This window comes from Pseudophryne corroboree, chromosome 6 (assembly GCF_028390025.1).
Source record: "Pseudophryne corroboree isolate aPseCor3 chromosome 6, aPseCor3.hap2, whole genome shotgun sequence".
NCBI classification, from domain to species: domain Eukaryota; kingdom Metazoa; phylum Chordata; class Amphibia; order Anura; family Myobatrachidae; genus Pseudophryne; species Pseudophryne corroboree.
In genome coordinates this window covers 271,353,352-271,370,155 of record NC_086449.1, presented here as the reverse complement: position 1 = coordinate 271,370,155, position 16,804 = coordinate 271,353,352, and the positions used below count along the sequence as shown (strand labels likewise).

The following is a 16,804-nucleotide window of genomic DNA, read 5'->3' as shown; positions in this document are numbered from 1 at the left end:
GATTCCATGGCACGCAGATCAGATGAGGACTGAGGATGAGTAAAATTCTATACAATATAATCTTTCTTTTTTTCCCCATTCAGGACTCTAAAATTACTATTGGCCATTAAGGCCTCTGTTACCTTCTGTATTTTTCTGACCGCAAAGATGTGGCTATTTGAGATATTTTATTATGATATCCTTGAGTCATGTTTTATACTAATTGCACTATTATTGATTCAACTACATATATGGTTATACGCTGTTTTCGCTCTTTTTCTATTTTAATACCGTTTTACTGATAATGTTATGGTATTCCATGATGTCCCTATGTTTTCCTTGCCCCTCCCCATATGGCCCTACGGCCACTGTTGTAGATTCTGGCAATCTTACAAATTTCCCGCTTGGGTTCAGAAAAGATATGTTATTACGAAGATTACATTTTTGGTTTATTGTTTTGAATTTGTGGCATATGTGTACAGGTCTAACACGATACTCTAGGTTCTTATTTACGTGTCTCCACCTGCTCGCTGGGACGGGTTGGACATGATCTTTTTCTATACTTTTGTTAATTTTTTGGCCTAGAGTACTGTAGGTATAGGATAAATTGACTGTTCCAGCTGCTAGCTCCACCAAGATTCAATCCTCTCTCAAATTCGTCTCTTGGAATGTGGAGGGGCTTAACTCCCCTATCAAGAGACGCAAAATATTAACATATCTGAAACCTCTTAAACCGGACGTTGCATTTTTACAGGAGACCCATTGGGATATAAAGGACCCGAATACACTCAAGGGATCATGGGTGGGAGAAATCAGAACGGCCTCATTTACCACTAAATGTATGGGGGGTTCTGATACTGTTTAGGAAACCTCTACCTTACACAATCACTGATACGTGGGCTGATCCAGATGGGCACTTTTTATTTATAAAACTTTCCATACTGGGCTCCCTGTACACTTTAGCAGCGATATATGCGCCAACAGGTTCGACCAGACCATTCTTCACAGCTCTATATGCTAAACTGCAAGATTGGGCAAAAGGGGAATTATTGCTGGGCGGTGATTTTAATTGTGTTGTATCCTATGGACTTGACCGCTCCTCAGTCAGGGGGGGGGGGGGGGGTGGAGGGTGATGTGTGCTCGTTGGCCTTATTGATTGACTCGTTGAAGCTATGCGATCCATGGAGGTGCCAACAATACTGTCTCACGAGAGTATACATTCTATTCTCATCCCCATCACACCTCTTCTAGGACTGATTTCTGGCTAATCTCAGACACATTATATAATAGAGTAGTCGACTCAGGTATTGGCCTTATTGCTCTTTCAGACCATTTACCGGTTTGGGTGACACTTTCTATTAAAGACCCCCTACTTACTTCATATAATTGGAGATTTCCTGCCTATTTAGCTCAGTCTACCAATTTTCGTAAACATCTGGAAACAGCATTTCATAATTATGAACAGGATAATGCAAGCCATCTTGATGATATTCAGTTATTTTGGGCGGCAGCTAAGCCAGTGGTTAGGGGTCAGGTGATGGAATATGTGGCTAGGAAAAGGAAGAATCTTTCGAAAATAATTGAGGAACACAGCAAATCGCTGACTTTAGCCTATGATACCATGTTACACTCTGACTCTTCAACATCTCGGCAACAATAACTGGGTTCTAAACACGCTTATGATACTCTCTGTACGGCGCGTGCTCAATTTGCCCATGAGATACAACGTAGTAAATATTTTTATGGATGTAATAAATCAGGAAGATTGCTGGCTAATTTAGTACGCTCTCATAATGCCCCTTCCCGTATATTACAAATCATCCCGACAACTGGCCCTCCAATTGTTGATTCAACTGCCATATCTAATAAGATAACTTAACGTGTTTCTCCGTGCTCATGTATCAAACGGTTTAATCAGAAACCTTCTGATGAAACCGTTTGATACGGGAGCACGGAGAAATGCGTTAAGGGATATACCCACTGCATCTTTACGGCCTTAACCACCCAGACTACCCACAGATCGGAGGCGACCCTGCACCTATCCATCTGCTGTAACCCGGAGCCACGCTTCCCCTCCCCACGGATACCGCCGCACCACCGCAATCATCCCGTACCATCGGACCTTTACATCAAAAGCATCAGCTGGCTTTGCTGAGACATACAAGCGGCAGCTGGGAGACTTTGCTTGGCGGTGGGGAGGGTATTTAAAAGCGTTGGTCCGGCTGGCTCCTAAAAGCTTTGTGTGAGCTGCATCCACACAGTATTGGCTGAACTGCTTTTAAACAGACATCAGCAAACCAGCAGCTTAATAACCAGCCTTCTTTTGGAGTTACAAATAGCACCTGATTGTGCTTAATATCCTGTACCGGATCTCCAATTGCATATTATCTGTGGAACATATATTGGTGGTAATATGGACTGTTAAGTATGCAGTGGTAATATATGGTGTAATTCATTTTATATTATATTGATTTTAATAATAATATTTTTATAATAAATTGTCTTTTGACCAATGAAGTTTAGCGTTCCCTTGTGATACTGTGTATCTTATTGTATTGTTTTGTTTAGTAGCGAGTACAACAGAGGATCGTATGGGAGCTCCAATATAATCCAATTGGTTAGCAACCTACTTTTAACCTATTTTATTTTTTCGCTGAAAAATATACAATTATCATTGTTATATCTACACAAACTGCCATATCGGACTGTTTTAGGGATTATTACCAATCGCTCTATACCTCTCCATCGGATAATCCATCTGATGGCACACGCTTCCTCGATACGGCTGATTTACCTGTTTTGACGGAAGAGGAAAGAGATCTACTAACTGCACCTGTAACTGACGCAGAGTTGACCTCTTTGATAAAATCACTAGCCAAGGGCAAATCCCCGGGCCCTGACGGCTTTGGAGCAGACTACTACCAACTCCTCTTACACCATCTATTACCACAAGTGATTACTTTATTTCATTCTTTGCTTTCGGGTGATCAACCCACTTCACAATTTATGGAGGCGAGGATTACAGTTTTTCCGAAACCTGCCAAGGACCCTACATTGGTCCAGTCGTATAGGCCCATATCCTTATTAAATCAGCACCTGAAACTCTTTACTAAATTGTTGGCACAGCGTATGCAAGGCTTTCTTCCCAGGATATTACATCCAGCTCAAAATGGTTTTGTAAAAGATCGAACTTCGGTTCATAATGTACACGCATGCTTGTAGCAGCAATGCACCGCTATCACCAAAATGACAACAGGAATGCCATTATAGTTAGCTGCAATGCTGATAAGGCATTTGACAGGCACATATTTCACATATACTCCAAGCCCAACAGTTTGGCTGGAAAGTTATGGGGATTTTTGACATGTTATATTCACACCCAGCTGCTTATTTAACTGTTAATGGACTAAACTCAAAATCTTTTACATTATCCCGGGGTACCCGCCAAGGCTGCGGCCTTTCACCATTGTTATTTAATTTGGCGCTGGACGCCTTAATTCGAGTATTTGTTAAAGATATGTGGTGGCAGGGAGATAAATTCGGCGATACAGAAATCAAAGTGTCGGATTTTGCAGATGAATTCCTGTTATATCTTAGTAACCCAAAACAGGCGCTCCCTTCTATTCAAAATATATTGAATGATTTTCGACAGGTATCTGGTTTTATAGTTAATTTTCAAAAAACAGAAGCTCTAGCTCTACATCCTACAGCCAAACTTGACTGGGGCTCTTCCTTCCCCTTTCGCTGGGCCCAGTATCATTTATTATATTTGGGTCTGAGATTCCCTAGTGATTTAACCGAATTATACACTATTAATTATTCATATTTTATAGCAGAAATGTTGAAAGATTTTGAGAGGTGGAGACATCTTCCACTATCATCTATTGGAAGGGGTCATTTATTCAAAATGGTCTCTCCCAAGGTTGCTATATCCGGTTCAGATGCAAAGATATTGCCTCTATTATCAAGGCCTTATCCAAATTTATATGGACAGGTAAGCGCCCTCGAATATCATTTTTCCAATTACAACAACCAGCCTTGCTGGGGGGTATAAACCTTCCCAACGTACAGGACTATGCGATTGCATCTAACCTACGATATGCTCTGGACTGGATTGGCGAGGCCTCCACTTTTGTTAATTTAGACATTGAATAAAGGCCCTCATTCCGAGTTGTTCGCTCGCTAGCCGCTTTTCGCAGCAGTGCACACGCTAAGCCGCCGCCCTCTGGGAGTGAATCTTAGCTTAGCAGAATTGCGAACGAAAGATTCGCAAAATTGCGAATAGAAATTTCTTAGCAGTTTCTGAGTAGCTCGAGACTTACTCTGCCAGTGCAATCAGTTCAGTCAGTTTCGTTCCTGGTTTGACGTCACAAACACACCCAGCGTTCGTCCAGGCACTCCCCTGTTTCTCCAGCCACTCCCGCGTTTTTCCCAGAAACGGCAGCGTTTTTTCACACACACCCATAAAACGTCCAGTTTCCGCCCAGAAACACCCACTTCTGTCAATCACACTCCGATCACCAGAACGAAGAAAAAACCTCGTAATGCCGTGAGTAAAATACCAAACTTCTTAGCAAATTTACTTGATGCAGCCGCAGTGCGAACATTGCGCAAGCGCAGTTAGCGGAAAATCGCACCGATGCGAAGGAAAATAACGAGCGAACAACTCGGAATGAGGGCCAAAGCTTCCTTACTGACTGTTCTCTAACTTCCATTCTTCACACTGCTCCAATCTCTATGCCCTCATTAATCAAATCAAACCCATTACTGTGTAGCCCATGTACGTCCTGGCGTGTCACCCGTAAACGACTTGATTTGTCATATACTCATATTATTTTTTCGCCATTACTATATAATAATGATTTTCAGAGAGGTAAGCCCCATACAATTTTCTGAACTTGGTATCTCCATGGATTACGTCTGGTATATCACTTGTTGGTGGAAGATCTCTCAACCACCCACACCTTGACATGGCTCAGGGAAATGTTCCCAGATACCCAAATACCCCTTTTTGCCTTTTTCCAGGCCCGTAGTTTTGCAACAAAGTTCTTACTAGATTTGAAAATCTCAAATCATCCCATGATGTTTGACTCCTTGATAAAAATTGGTTTGGGTACTCCCTTTCCTACCTCGTCTTTATATGATCAGGTTAGGAAGAAAATTGATCTTGCTAATCTATCTACAGGTATGGCCAAGTGGAGAAACTCTTTCCCAGACCTCCCTTTGCAAACTATAGTAAAACTCTTGGCCATATTGAATAAGCAACTATTGTCTTCTTCATTTGCAGAAATGCAATATAAGAATCTTCATCAAGCCTACTATACCCCAAAACTTAGATTTATTATTGGAGCAGTTGATAACTCCAATTGCTTTAAATGTCACTCCTCCGATGCCGACACGTTTCACTGTCTATGGTCCTGCCCAGTGGTTCAATCTTTTTGGTCAAATGTACAATCTTATGTGAATGATGTGCTACATATTCCCTTCTCATTATCCTCGTCGTGGGCATTATGGAATGATAGTCCCCAACCCCCTTTAAGGCGACTTCCCAAGGGCATTGATCTACTGCTGGCTAAAGTAGCAGCAGTATCTTAAATTTTTTTTTTATCTCAGTGGATTCATTCTGCTCCTATCCCTGTTTCCCTCATGCTGCCGAGATTGGCTCATGTATACAAGATGGAGTGTATAGAATGTGCGCTAGATTTAGAATCTAGATCACCATCATTTTTTGACATATGGCTTCCCTATATACTGACCCTCTCGGTAGAAGATAAAGAGTTTCTCCGAGGCATAGTCCGCCTAACTTCATGGTGTAATATGACAACACTAGAAAGAGGATCCCCACCTTTTTAAGTTGATAAATATTTCAATAATTGTTAATTCTCATAAGATATAACCTTCATTGTCTCATATTATTGGTCCTCTTGGTGAGATGACAGTTAATCTTTGACAACTTCAATTACTAGTTAATCTTTATACACACAAAGGGGGTCATTCCGAGTTGATCGCTCGCTAGCTAGTTTTAGCAGCCGTGCAAACGCTATGCCGCCGCTCACTGGGGAGTGTATTTTAGCTTAGCAGAAGTGCGAGCGCCTGTGCAGCCGAGCTCTGCAAAAACAGTTTGTGCAGTTTCAGAGTAGCTCTGAACCTACTCAGCGCTTGCGATCACTTCAGCCTATTCGTGTCTGGATTTGACGTCATACACCTGCCCAGCCACGCCTGTGTTTTTTCAGACACGCCTGCGTTTTTGCAAACACTCCCTGAAAATGGTCAGTTGACACCCAGAAACGCCCCCTTCCTGTCAATCTTCTTGCGCCCATCAGTACGAAGAAAAACTTTGCTAGAACCTGAGCACAACCACAAAGGGCTTTGTACCCATACGTCGCACGTGCGCATTGCGGGGCATTTGCATAAATGCCATTTTTTTCACCTGATCACTGCGCTGCGAAAATCGTCAGCGAGCGATCAACTCGGAATGACCCCCAATATCTTTATGTGGCGCTCGAAATACATGTTTCTATATATGTATATGACCGCTAATGTGTTGACCTGTATACATGAATGTTCTTTCTGTGAAAATGTTTGTATATATTTTTCTCTTCGCAATAAAAATATATTTAAAAAAAAAAAGAAATGCGAAAAAGAGTGTTGCCTGAGAGTCAAATATATATACAGTAGTACCTCCGACTGTGAAATGGTTAACAATTATATCACTTAAACCTTTAGGTGTTTTGCATCTTTTTTCTCCAGCAAAAAGGGAAACTGGCACCAACTGGTGATGTGGGTGGTCTAATGAAATCTTTATTGAGATCTCCAATATATTCTTACTTTCCTCAAGTTAAGATAATGCATAAATCTATCTTTTCAGTGGAGCGCTATTTGGGAGTAAATTTATTTGACAGTTGTATAACCCATAAGGGGAAAGTATTTCAGCAGTGAAGCACACCAGAAAGGTTTATACATATTAGGTGTAAATTCTTTAGAGATAAAAGTAAAACAAATAAGCTGTATAATTTCCAAAGACTAAGATAAGATAACTGTAGTAAGAAGAAAGATAATTTATCTCATTATCCCCCGCCTTGACCTTTTCTATGTTTGCCCTCAACAATCCACCTTTAATACAAGAATGATCTTCCTCTCTCCTGCTTGCCACCGGGGCAGATTGGCCGCTAAAGCCACAGGGAAGTTTCCCGGGAGGCCGACCTAACTGTGGGGCTGAATGCCGCATGTGGCCACAATCCTAGAAGCACGTTACCCACCATACTTTCTGACAGGCACTGGCATCTGTTAGTGGCCCGCAGCTTGGAGGAGCTTCTGAAACCGCAAGAATAGACTGTTCTTTAGCGAGACAGAGCTCCTCCAGTCACCTGTCCCGAGCACTCAGACAGAAGATAACATGCAGCAGAGCCGCAGCTATCAAGTTATCCAACCAGGCAGGCTCGAGAGAACCTCTGTGACAGCCCCTATTGACAGAGGCTTGTTTTCTTGGGCATCAGATCCATCCTTCTTACTGTTATTATTTACACAAACAATGATCATTATCATCTTTCCTGCACAAGAATGATCTGGAATAAGAACAGCCGGTTGGGTAGTTCCAATGGGATGTGGTTATTTTACTGGCAGTCGGGATCCTGGCGGTCAAGTTCCCAATATTGGAATACTGACTGCTTAACATGCTGACACGTGGAATACTGACGAGAAGTGTCTTCCCACTCGTGGGTGTAGACGACAACCACAGAGTGGGAATAGATCATGTGGCGAGTGCAGCGATCCACCTTGCCTGCAGCGCGGCGAGCACAGCGAGCCCGCAAGGGGCTCCATTGCGCTTGCCACCATGTCGGCATGCAGGCGGCAGGGATCCCGGTGATGGTATGCTGAGCGCTGGGATCCCTACCACTGGTCACGCCTACCCAACTCATTCCAATGCCTGACTAAGAGCCGGGATGCACAGCAATACCAATCTCCAACCTCTTTTTCAGCTGCAAATTAACCTGAACCACCATTTGTGACTTCTACAATGCAGGTTATTTATTACGGTCCCATGTTCCTGTATTATTGCACCACAACTTGAAATAGATTCTTGAACCAGTGTATTTTCTCCAGTGACAGAAGCAAAGTTGCCCCTCCCTTATGGGAAAAAAATACCCAATGTGTTTTAAATTTGCATTCTTTACTCATATTTTTATTTTTACAAACGTAAAAAGGAATTTTACAAAGGTAACACCCCCCCCCCCCCCCCCCTTGAATTCAGCTCTTTCACATTTCACTGGGTAGACATTTCACAGAGTAATCACAATGTTGGTCAGTTTGCCAGTGTTTTCTGAACCCACCCAGTGGTGTCTGGATGGAACAACTATTCGCTCACAGAAGCCTACTAACAAGGTCCTGGTGCCCAGATATACAGTACAATGATTACAGAGCTATGCATGAAAATGCTATGCGCATTTGGCAACATGCTCCTGAGTAGGAGCATGTATGTCATATGTTTTGTCGCCTAAGTCTTCTGGGACATTCAAGCTTCATTCATCATCGAGATCTGAAGAGGGCATGTAACTAGGTAAAACCAAACCTCCTTCTGAAGAACACATCATCTTTGGTCACTAGGTTGTTGTGTTGTGTGGAGAAAGGACATGCTCTTAAGGCTGCACTAAGAGATCAGAACATTTCAAGAATTAGGATGGAATGAGGTGTCCCAGGACAATTTTCATCTTCTGTTGTGACATCATTAAAGTATTGGTCTGATGAGTTTGAGATCTGTGTTAGGACCCTTAGTACCAGCTAAAGTAAGAGTGTGAGTAAAGCTAGTACATCTGATGAGTTGTATGCTCCTAGAGTGGAACTGTAGTAAACGGTATACTAGCCTGTGGAGTTTGAGAAACAGAGCGATAGGCAGTGTAAGCATCAGCTGCAGGAGTCACTGTTGAGGATATCTGCAGTAGATGATAAACAGCAGATGAGCACACCAGTAGATAACAGCAATAGGACATGAAGTGCAGGTGCAGTTCAGGGCAGTGGGAAGGCAGACTATTGCCACAAACTAAATAGATGCTATGATGCTGGTAGTGAGCAGCTAACAAACAGCAGGCACTTGATCTGACTAAAAAGTGAACTAGTTCAGTGGGGACTGAATGGTTAATAGGATAAGCCAATAGGAACACAGGAATGCATATCTGAAGATAAGCAGCAGGAGATGGCTTAAAGGACATCAGCAGTAGGTATAAGGAACAGGTACAGGAGTTTTTGAGGCCTAGGGACCAGGAACTATCCCAGAAGGAAGGCATTGCTTGGGCAATGTGCAGCAGATCAGGCATGAGCAGGTTTAAATGGGATGCAGTGGAAGTCCACAGGCTGTTGGAATTATGTGAGCCACACTGGGAAATCCAATATGGCTGCACCCATGCAGCCGGCCAGCTTATTTATACACGTTTGGTGAGAATGGGGATGCTACGGTAGACACTAGGATTTGTGGGCAGCAAAGATATGATAACGCCAGGTGCAGTATGTGGGCTAAGCCCCTATTTCATAACACTTACAGTATATCTTTTCTGACAGAGGAAAACAATTATTTCTTCTTGAAGCAGGTAGCTTATGCGCTACCAATTTTATATCCCCACTGATTAGGTAAGAGTCAATCTACTCAAGTCCTAGGTTGAATTATGGCATTTTCAGTGTACTGTTGCATGTGGATAGCCACAATTTACCATCCACTAAGAAAACATCCCATTTCCACTTATCCTAACCTTGTTTGGTTAGCTGCTATCATCTGCTTCTCTTACTGCCTCTTCTAGAGTCTATAGAAGTTCTTTGAATACTTGCAAAAGGAAGCCCAGAGGTGTCATGGGAAGAAGAGATGACCCAGTAGAGTCCTGCAATAGATTGTTCTCACACTATTGGGACCAGTTATCCTGGACATAGGAGACAAAGTACTGTAAAAACGGCATGATACTATAAGTAGAGTGAAATTCCCGGCTTCTTGCAGAAGGCGCATTTAAATGAATCTATAAACTGAATCCTTCAGTCAAAAACTATGGTGCCGATTCACACCTGATCGCTGCTGTGTGTTTTCTCACAGATTGCGACCAAGTCTGAACTGTGCATGCTTATGTACCGCAATGCACAGGCGCAACAGACCGCAGCAATGGGAATCGCTGGTCAGTGACGGGATGGTGCGAAAATTACGAACGCACCGGCAATCGCAAAAAGATTGACAGAAGAGGGCATTTGTGGGTGACAACTGACCGTTTCTAGGCAGTGTCCCGAAAGACGCAGGAGGGACCCGGCGTTTTGTGGTAGGATTTCTGATGTCAGCTCCGGCCCCGATCATCGCAGCAGCTGAGTAAGTCCTGGCCTGAGCAGAAACTGCACAAACTGATGTTTGTGCGGTTCTGCTACACATGCGATCCTACACCTGCACACACACAGTACCCTCCCCCTTTAGGCAGTGACTACCTGATCGCAGGGATGCAAAAAATGCACCCTAGCGATCAGGTCTGAATTACCCCCTATATACAAGCAAAATCTGTGCAGCCAGAAGTCCTATTTGGTGAAAATCCAGAAGTATTCCTGTGTCAATGGCGTATTTTGTAGGATTTAAAAGAGAAATGAGCGCTGTATATTAAAATGTAAAAAGTGGCACCTGTAAAGGAAAAAAAAATTTTTTGGTTAAGATATAGGTTTGCGCTCTTTCCTTGAAAGAGTGTGGTTTTGGTATAGGTGAGTCCGCAGCTTTGGCTGCACCAGTTGCATACTATCTGACTCCACCTCTATACTGTAGCCAGTGGTCCTGGGCTGGGCTGATGTTTGGTGCCTTACATATATGGGTTTCTCAGATTTCTCTTTTGTAGATGTTGACTAGCCGTGTCCAAGCATGCGTGGGTGATGACGTCACTCGGGATCGGCGGAGGCAGATAGCTGGCAGCAGACAGAGACGCTAGGTGCACCAGTACTGAAGCTGTGTCTGTGGGTCCACGCTGATAGCCTCCAATGCGTTTCATGCACTAAGTGCACTTTATCAAGGATAGCTTCCATGTTCACTTGTCTTTTTATTCATAAAACGGGAAGCAGTGATCGGAAGTGATTAAATATGTTGGGAATCTCATGTTTCTAGGATCCTCCATGTTTTGTGTATACAAACTGGAAAAATTAGGGTGCCACAATGTTTAGAATTAAGGCATGTCAATGTGTTAGATTTACTATAATGATAAGTAATAAAGAATATAGTTATAAAATAGCATTAAATTCAAAGTCGATAGTTAGACCTTTTGGTTTTAAAGTCTGTAACTCAAAGATCCATATTGATTCACATTTATTCAACTCTTTTATCTGATCTCCTCCTTTCCAGTTTCATTTTTTTTGAATCACCATGAATTCTAAATGAGCGGGGGTTTTCCATGTTTATGCAAAAAATGGTTCAATAGACTGTGAGTAGGAAGGCCTCTTTTTATATTATACACTTTTTTTGCTAGTCTTGTCTTAAATTTCCTCTTGGTTTGTCCAATGTACTGCATTCCACATGGGCACTGTAATAAGTAGATCACTCCCTCAGATTCACGTGTAACATGGTCTTTCACAAGTTATTCCTTTCCAGTACTGTTTGAGATGTTTTTTTATTTAGGTTTTGTTGAATGGTCATTACCGTATTTGCAGTAACTGTAATTCAGACAGTGATAAAATCCTTTATTGTTGGCTGATGTAATATTTGTTTTTGGAGGTATGTAACTTTCACCAGTTCTTGTCTCCTGTTGTTTGCTCGTTTATATTTGATCTTGGGTTTGTCACTTATATGTTGTTTTCAGGTCTTGGTCCAGTTGTAGTACATGCCAGAGTTTTCTTAGCGTATTTCTATTAATCGGTGGTTGCTATTGAATTGTGTAATGAACAATACTGCTTTATTTTCTTCCCTCAGTTCTTTCTGTTTATAATTGATATCTTTTCATTCCAATTTGCTGGCTACTGTACTTCAATTTGTTCCTTTAGGGTATGTTCAGGATATACTTTTGTATGAATATACACATTAAATTTTTAATCCAGCTTCTACATTTAATCCCATTCACTGCAAAGGAACACACAGACACTTTTCAAAAGTTGATGGAAAGAGAAATAAATGAATTGCCAGACAAGCCAAAGATGAAGTTCAATTTATCACAAGAAGAAAAAGAATCTATGAAAACACTACAAGACGACACAACAGTTATCATGAAACCGGCCAACAAGGGCGGTAAGATAGTTATCATGGAGAAGAAAGATTATGAAAAAGATTTCCAAAGATTATTGTCCGACACGACCACATTTCAAATATTTATGCAAGACCCAACAAAAGAATTTTGCCAGAGAACTGAACTCCATTCTCAAAGAAGGCCTAAATCTAGGAATTATTTGACCCAAAAAAAATAATTTATTTGGAAGGACCATCCCAAAATTCCAACCTTTTGCTGCCTAACATAACCCTGCAGGAAACCCAATCGTGTCTGGTATCGATTCCATCTCCTCAAACCTTTCGAAATACATAAAAAAATGTCTACAACCATTAGTAACAAGACAAAAAAAGTTACCTGAATGACACTATGCATATACTTAAAGTTCTACACGATCTCAATTGGAAAGAAACATACATATTGGTAACAAGTGATTTGACATCATTATATACATGTATCTCTCATGAAGTAGGATGCAACCATACAAGACACTACCTATCAACAATTACCGATATGCTAAATCAACAGATCAACTTCATAATAGACAATATTTATATTATATTAAGACACAATTACAGATTCTACTTTCAGACCTGCGGTACAGCAATGGGCACACTGTTCGCACTATCATATGCGAATCTGTTCATTTCGAAAAGGGAGGACGACTTCATTTGGTCTAACAATAAATACAGAGACAAATGTATGGTATAGATACATCAATTATGTTTTCTTTGTTTGGGAAGGAACAGAAAGTGACCTACAAGAGTTTATGGGACACCTGAACCAGAATTCAATCAATCTGAAATTTAACATGGTAACAAGCAAAGAAAATGTCACCTTTTTGGATTTGAAAGTCTTTGTAAAAGAAGATAAAATCCACATGAAAACCCACATCATAGAAACTGGGTAAAAAGCATCCATACAGGGCAATTTAGAAGAATAAGATGCAACTGCACTGAGGGAGAGGGATGTAGTCACCATCCCGGTGGTCGGGATCCTGGCATCGGTATGTTGACCGCCGGGATCCCGGCCGCCGGTCACCCATACCCAACGCGCGGAAGAAACCTTCAAGAAATAAAAGGAAAACTATGATAAAGAACATTGGGGCAGATGTATTAACCTGGAGAAGGCATAAGAAAGTGATAAACCAGTGATATGTGCAATGTGTTAAAGGCACCAGCCAATCAGATCCTAACTATTAATTTACATATTGTAGCTGATTGGCTGGTGGCTTTATCACCTTGCACATATCACTGGTTTATCACTTCCTTATGCCTTCTCCAGGTTAATACATCCGCCCCTTAATGCATAAAGGATATCCTGAATATACCCTAAAGGAACAAACTGAAGTAGCCAGCAAGTTGGATGAAAAGATATCAATTATAAACAGAAAGAACTGAGAGAAGAAAATAAAGAAGTATTGTTAATTACACAATTCAATACCAATCATCGATTGATAGAAAATATGCTAAGAAAACACTGGCATGTACTACAACTGGACTAAGACCTTAAAACACATATAAGTGACAAACCCAAGATCATATAAAAAAAATTAAACAAAACTGGAGAGGAGGAGATCAGATAAAAGTTGAAAAATGTGAATCCAAATGGATCTTTGAGTTACAGACTTTGGAACCAAAAGGTCTAAATATCGACTTTGAATTTAATTATTATTTTTTTAATCAAAACACGCTTTTTTATAAATACGCATATTACTTATCATTATTGTAAATCTAACACACTGATTGACCTGCATTAATTCCATACATTGTGGCACCCTGTATATATATTTTAATCAAAATTATTCCAGTTTGTATACACAAAACATGGAGGATCCTAGAAACATGAGATTCCCACCATTTTTAATCACTTCCGGTCACTTCTTCCAGTGTTATGAATAAAGTTTTTTACTATAAAAAGACAGCAAGTGAACATGGAAGCTATCCCTGATAAAGTGCACTTAGTGCACAAAATGCGCTGGAGGCTATCAGCGTGGATCCGGACACACAGCTTAACTACCGGCACACTTATCATCTCTGACCACTGCCGCCACTGATCCAAAGTTATGTCATCACCCAGCTCCTGCCGGCCGGGACGCCGCTAGTCAACATCTAAAAGAGGAATCTGGGAAAGCCATATATGTAAGGCACCAAACATCAGCCCAGCCGCGGACCACTGGCTACAGTATAGAGGTAGGGCCAGATAGTACGCAACCGGAGCAGCCACAGCTGGGGACTCACCTATACCAAAACCACACTCTTTCAAGGAAAGAGCATAACATATATCTAAACCAAAAAATGTTTTTCCTTTGCAGGTGCCACATTTTACATTTTAATATACAGTGCTCATTTCTCTTTTAAATTTATCAATTTATATTTAGCAGCTCTTCACAGATACAGTATAAGCGCAGTGCACACATTTACTATTCAGTACTTTGTAGGATGTGTAGTGGACTTACTTGGGTGTTATCTTGAGACATGGGGAGGTCAGTGATGAAATTCAAAGAGATATGGGTCATTGACTTTTGTTTAATGGACGGGGGAAACAAGGTCCATGGAAACTTGATGCATGCACAGGTACAGGGCCGGTTCTAGCCCTTGTGGTGCCCCGGGCAAAAATAGGGGTGTGGCTTCATACAGGGGCGTGGTCAGTTATGCCCCCTGTAGAGTTGTGCCCCCGTTTGTGCCCCCAGTTGAGTTGCGCCACTTACAAAAAAATAAAATAAAAAAATATTTAAACTTACTATCCCCGCTCCTGATTCCCGACCGCTCCTCGGATCTATGGGAGAGATGTCATGACGACTCTCCCATAGCACAGCATAGACACTAGAGGTCAATTTTGACCCCTAGCATCTATGTGCCAGTCCCACAATGCTTTGCGGTGCGCAATGACATCATCGCGCACCGCACAGCAAAGGTCCTCTCCACGAAGGGAAACTAGACGGGTAGCGTCTAGTTTCCTTCACAGCACCGCACAGCACTGGGGGGCACTGACCAACAGTAGCTGATCTTGCCATGGCAGCGGCGCCCTCCAGTTGGCGGCACCCCGGGCAGAAATCCCGTGTGCCCGTAGCAAGATCCGCTACTGCACAGGTAGATAAGGATTGGAGAAATTAAGCAACAGTCTTCTTTACAGCTGGTCATCAGAATTTCTGAAGGACAAAATCAGCTGTTTTCCTGAATGCCATAATGCTCTGCCAATCATGTATCGTATACCCATTGCAGGACAATTAGATTGCTGCCAGAATGAACAAACATCTTGCCTTCAGGTACCTTGGCGAGTGCTGCCATTTCTACTTGTACTCTGTCTAGCAACTCCAAAAGATGATTGCGCACAGAATCGCGGGTTTAGGTGCAAATTGCTTCACCTTCCATTTTGATGAGTCGAGGGTGTACTGTCACTTGTTTAGTCATGTACCTACTGTATTCCCTCACGTAATGATGAATTAAGGCTGGATACTTCTTATACATTGTAGAAAGCACAGCCCAGTTCCATAACAAATGTAGCAATAGAGACTGACATGTATTATACTTGCTATGTATATACAGTACATCACATTCTGTTTCTACCTGTGAATATCTGTTTTATAGTTATATGTGCGATTATGTGTTTTAATATTGTCATTCTTAAATCTACAGTAGTCAATGCAACCTGTAGTTTAGTAAGGAAATACTGTATGTTCCTTTCCCCTGTGCTTATAATGTACTGATAATGCAACTGTGATGGACTTTATATATGGTATTTTCTCAACTTATATCTTACCATTCCATAATGTGTATTTTGGCAACTACAGTATGCATAGCTTATCTTGTCATTAGAGTGGGAGTTGTTACACTTTGAAACCAATTTTGACTATATAATAACAATCAAACTAGCAGGGTCAGCCTGGGTGCTCATATATGGTAGGGTCCTCTTGTCTGCTACTGTCTGAATATCCAGCGGACTGGAAACTCTAAACAGCTGGAGGGGTTGTGATACCACAAACAAGTCTGAAAAGTTAACTTATGCAGTAACCCTTCACTTGCATACTGTAGTTCCTACTCTTCATTATCATTCCCTGAAACCCACTGTATCACCAAGGTAACTGTTAGACCAAACGGCACCCACACCACATTGGGTAAGCAGTAAACAAATGGAATGTTCATTCAAGCCCCATCCTATCCTCTTCCTGGTATATTCAATATCAGGGGACATACCAGAATTACCTGAACATGGGTGTATCCCACTGAGAAAAGACTAAACTGACAAGACAGTAGGGGGTTGGGAGTTCATCTTTTTGGATGTGGAGTTTAGGCTTCCACTAGGCCATACTGGAGAGTGGAGAGAAGTCGAAGATTTGGAGAGTTAGGTTTCTGCTGGACATTGAACCTGTCTGTCTCTGGGTGGGTATACTGGAGTGAACACTGAGTGGAGTACTGTCTTCTCCCAGGTGAACTGTGTGGGTAAGACCTGAACTAGCGGACTGATGAAAGGTCTGGCAGCTGTTCATGTACTTTGTCATGTTAATTTCTTGTTTTGTGTATCTGGACCAAGCTCATGAACATACCAAATCCTACCATTTACAGGATACCCCCCTCTAGGTAAGAATCTATATAACCCAGTAGTGTGCCACCACCTACGGCATGAGTGCC

General features: G+C 41.8%; 1 protein-coding gene across 8 annotated transcripts in view; it reads right to left on the bottom strand.

The window, feature by feature from the left end:
• The window catches only part of FAM227B (family with sequence similarity 227 member B), a 1,159,103-nt gene that overhangs the window by 73,758 nt on the left and 1,068,541 nt on the right, over positions 1 to 16,804 (bottom strand). The gene's annotated exons all lie outside the window — the stretch shown is intronic.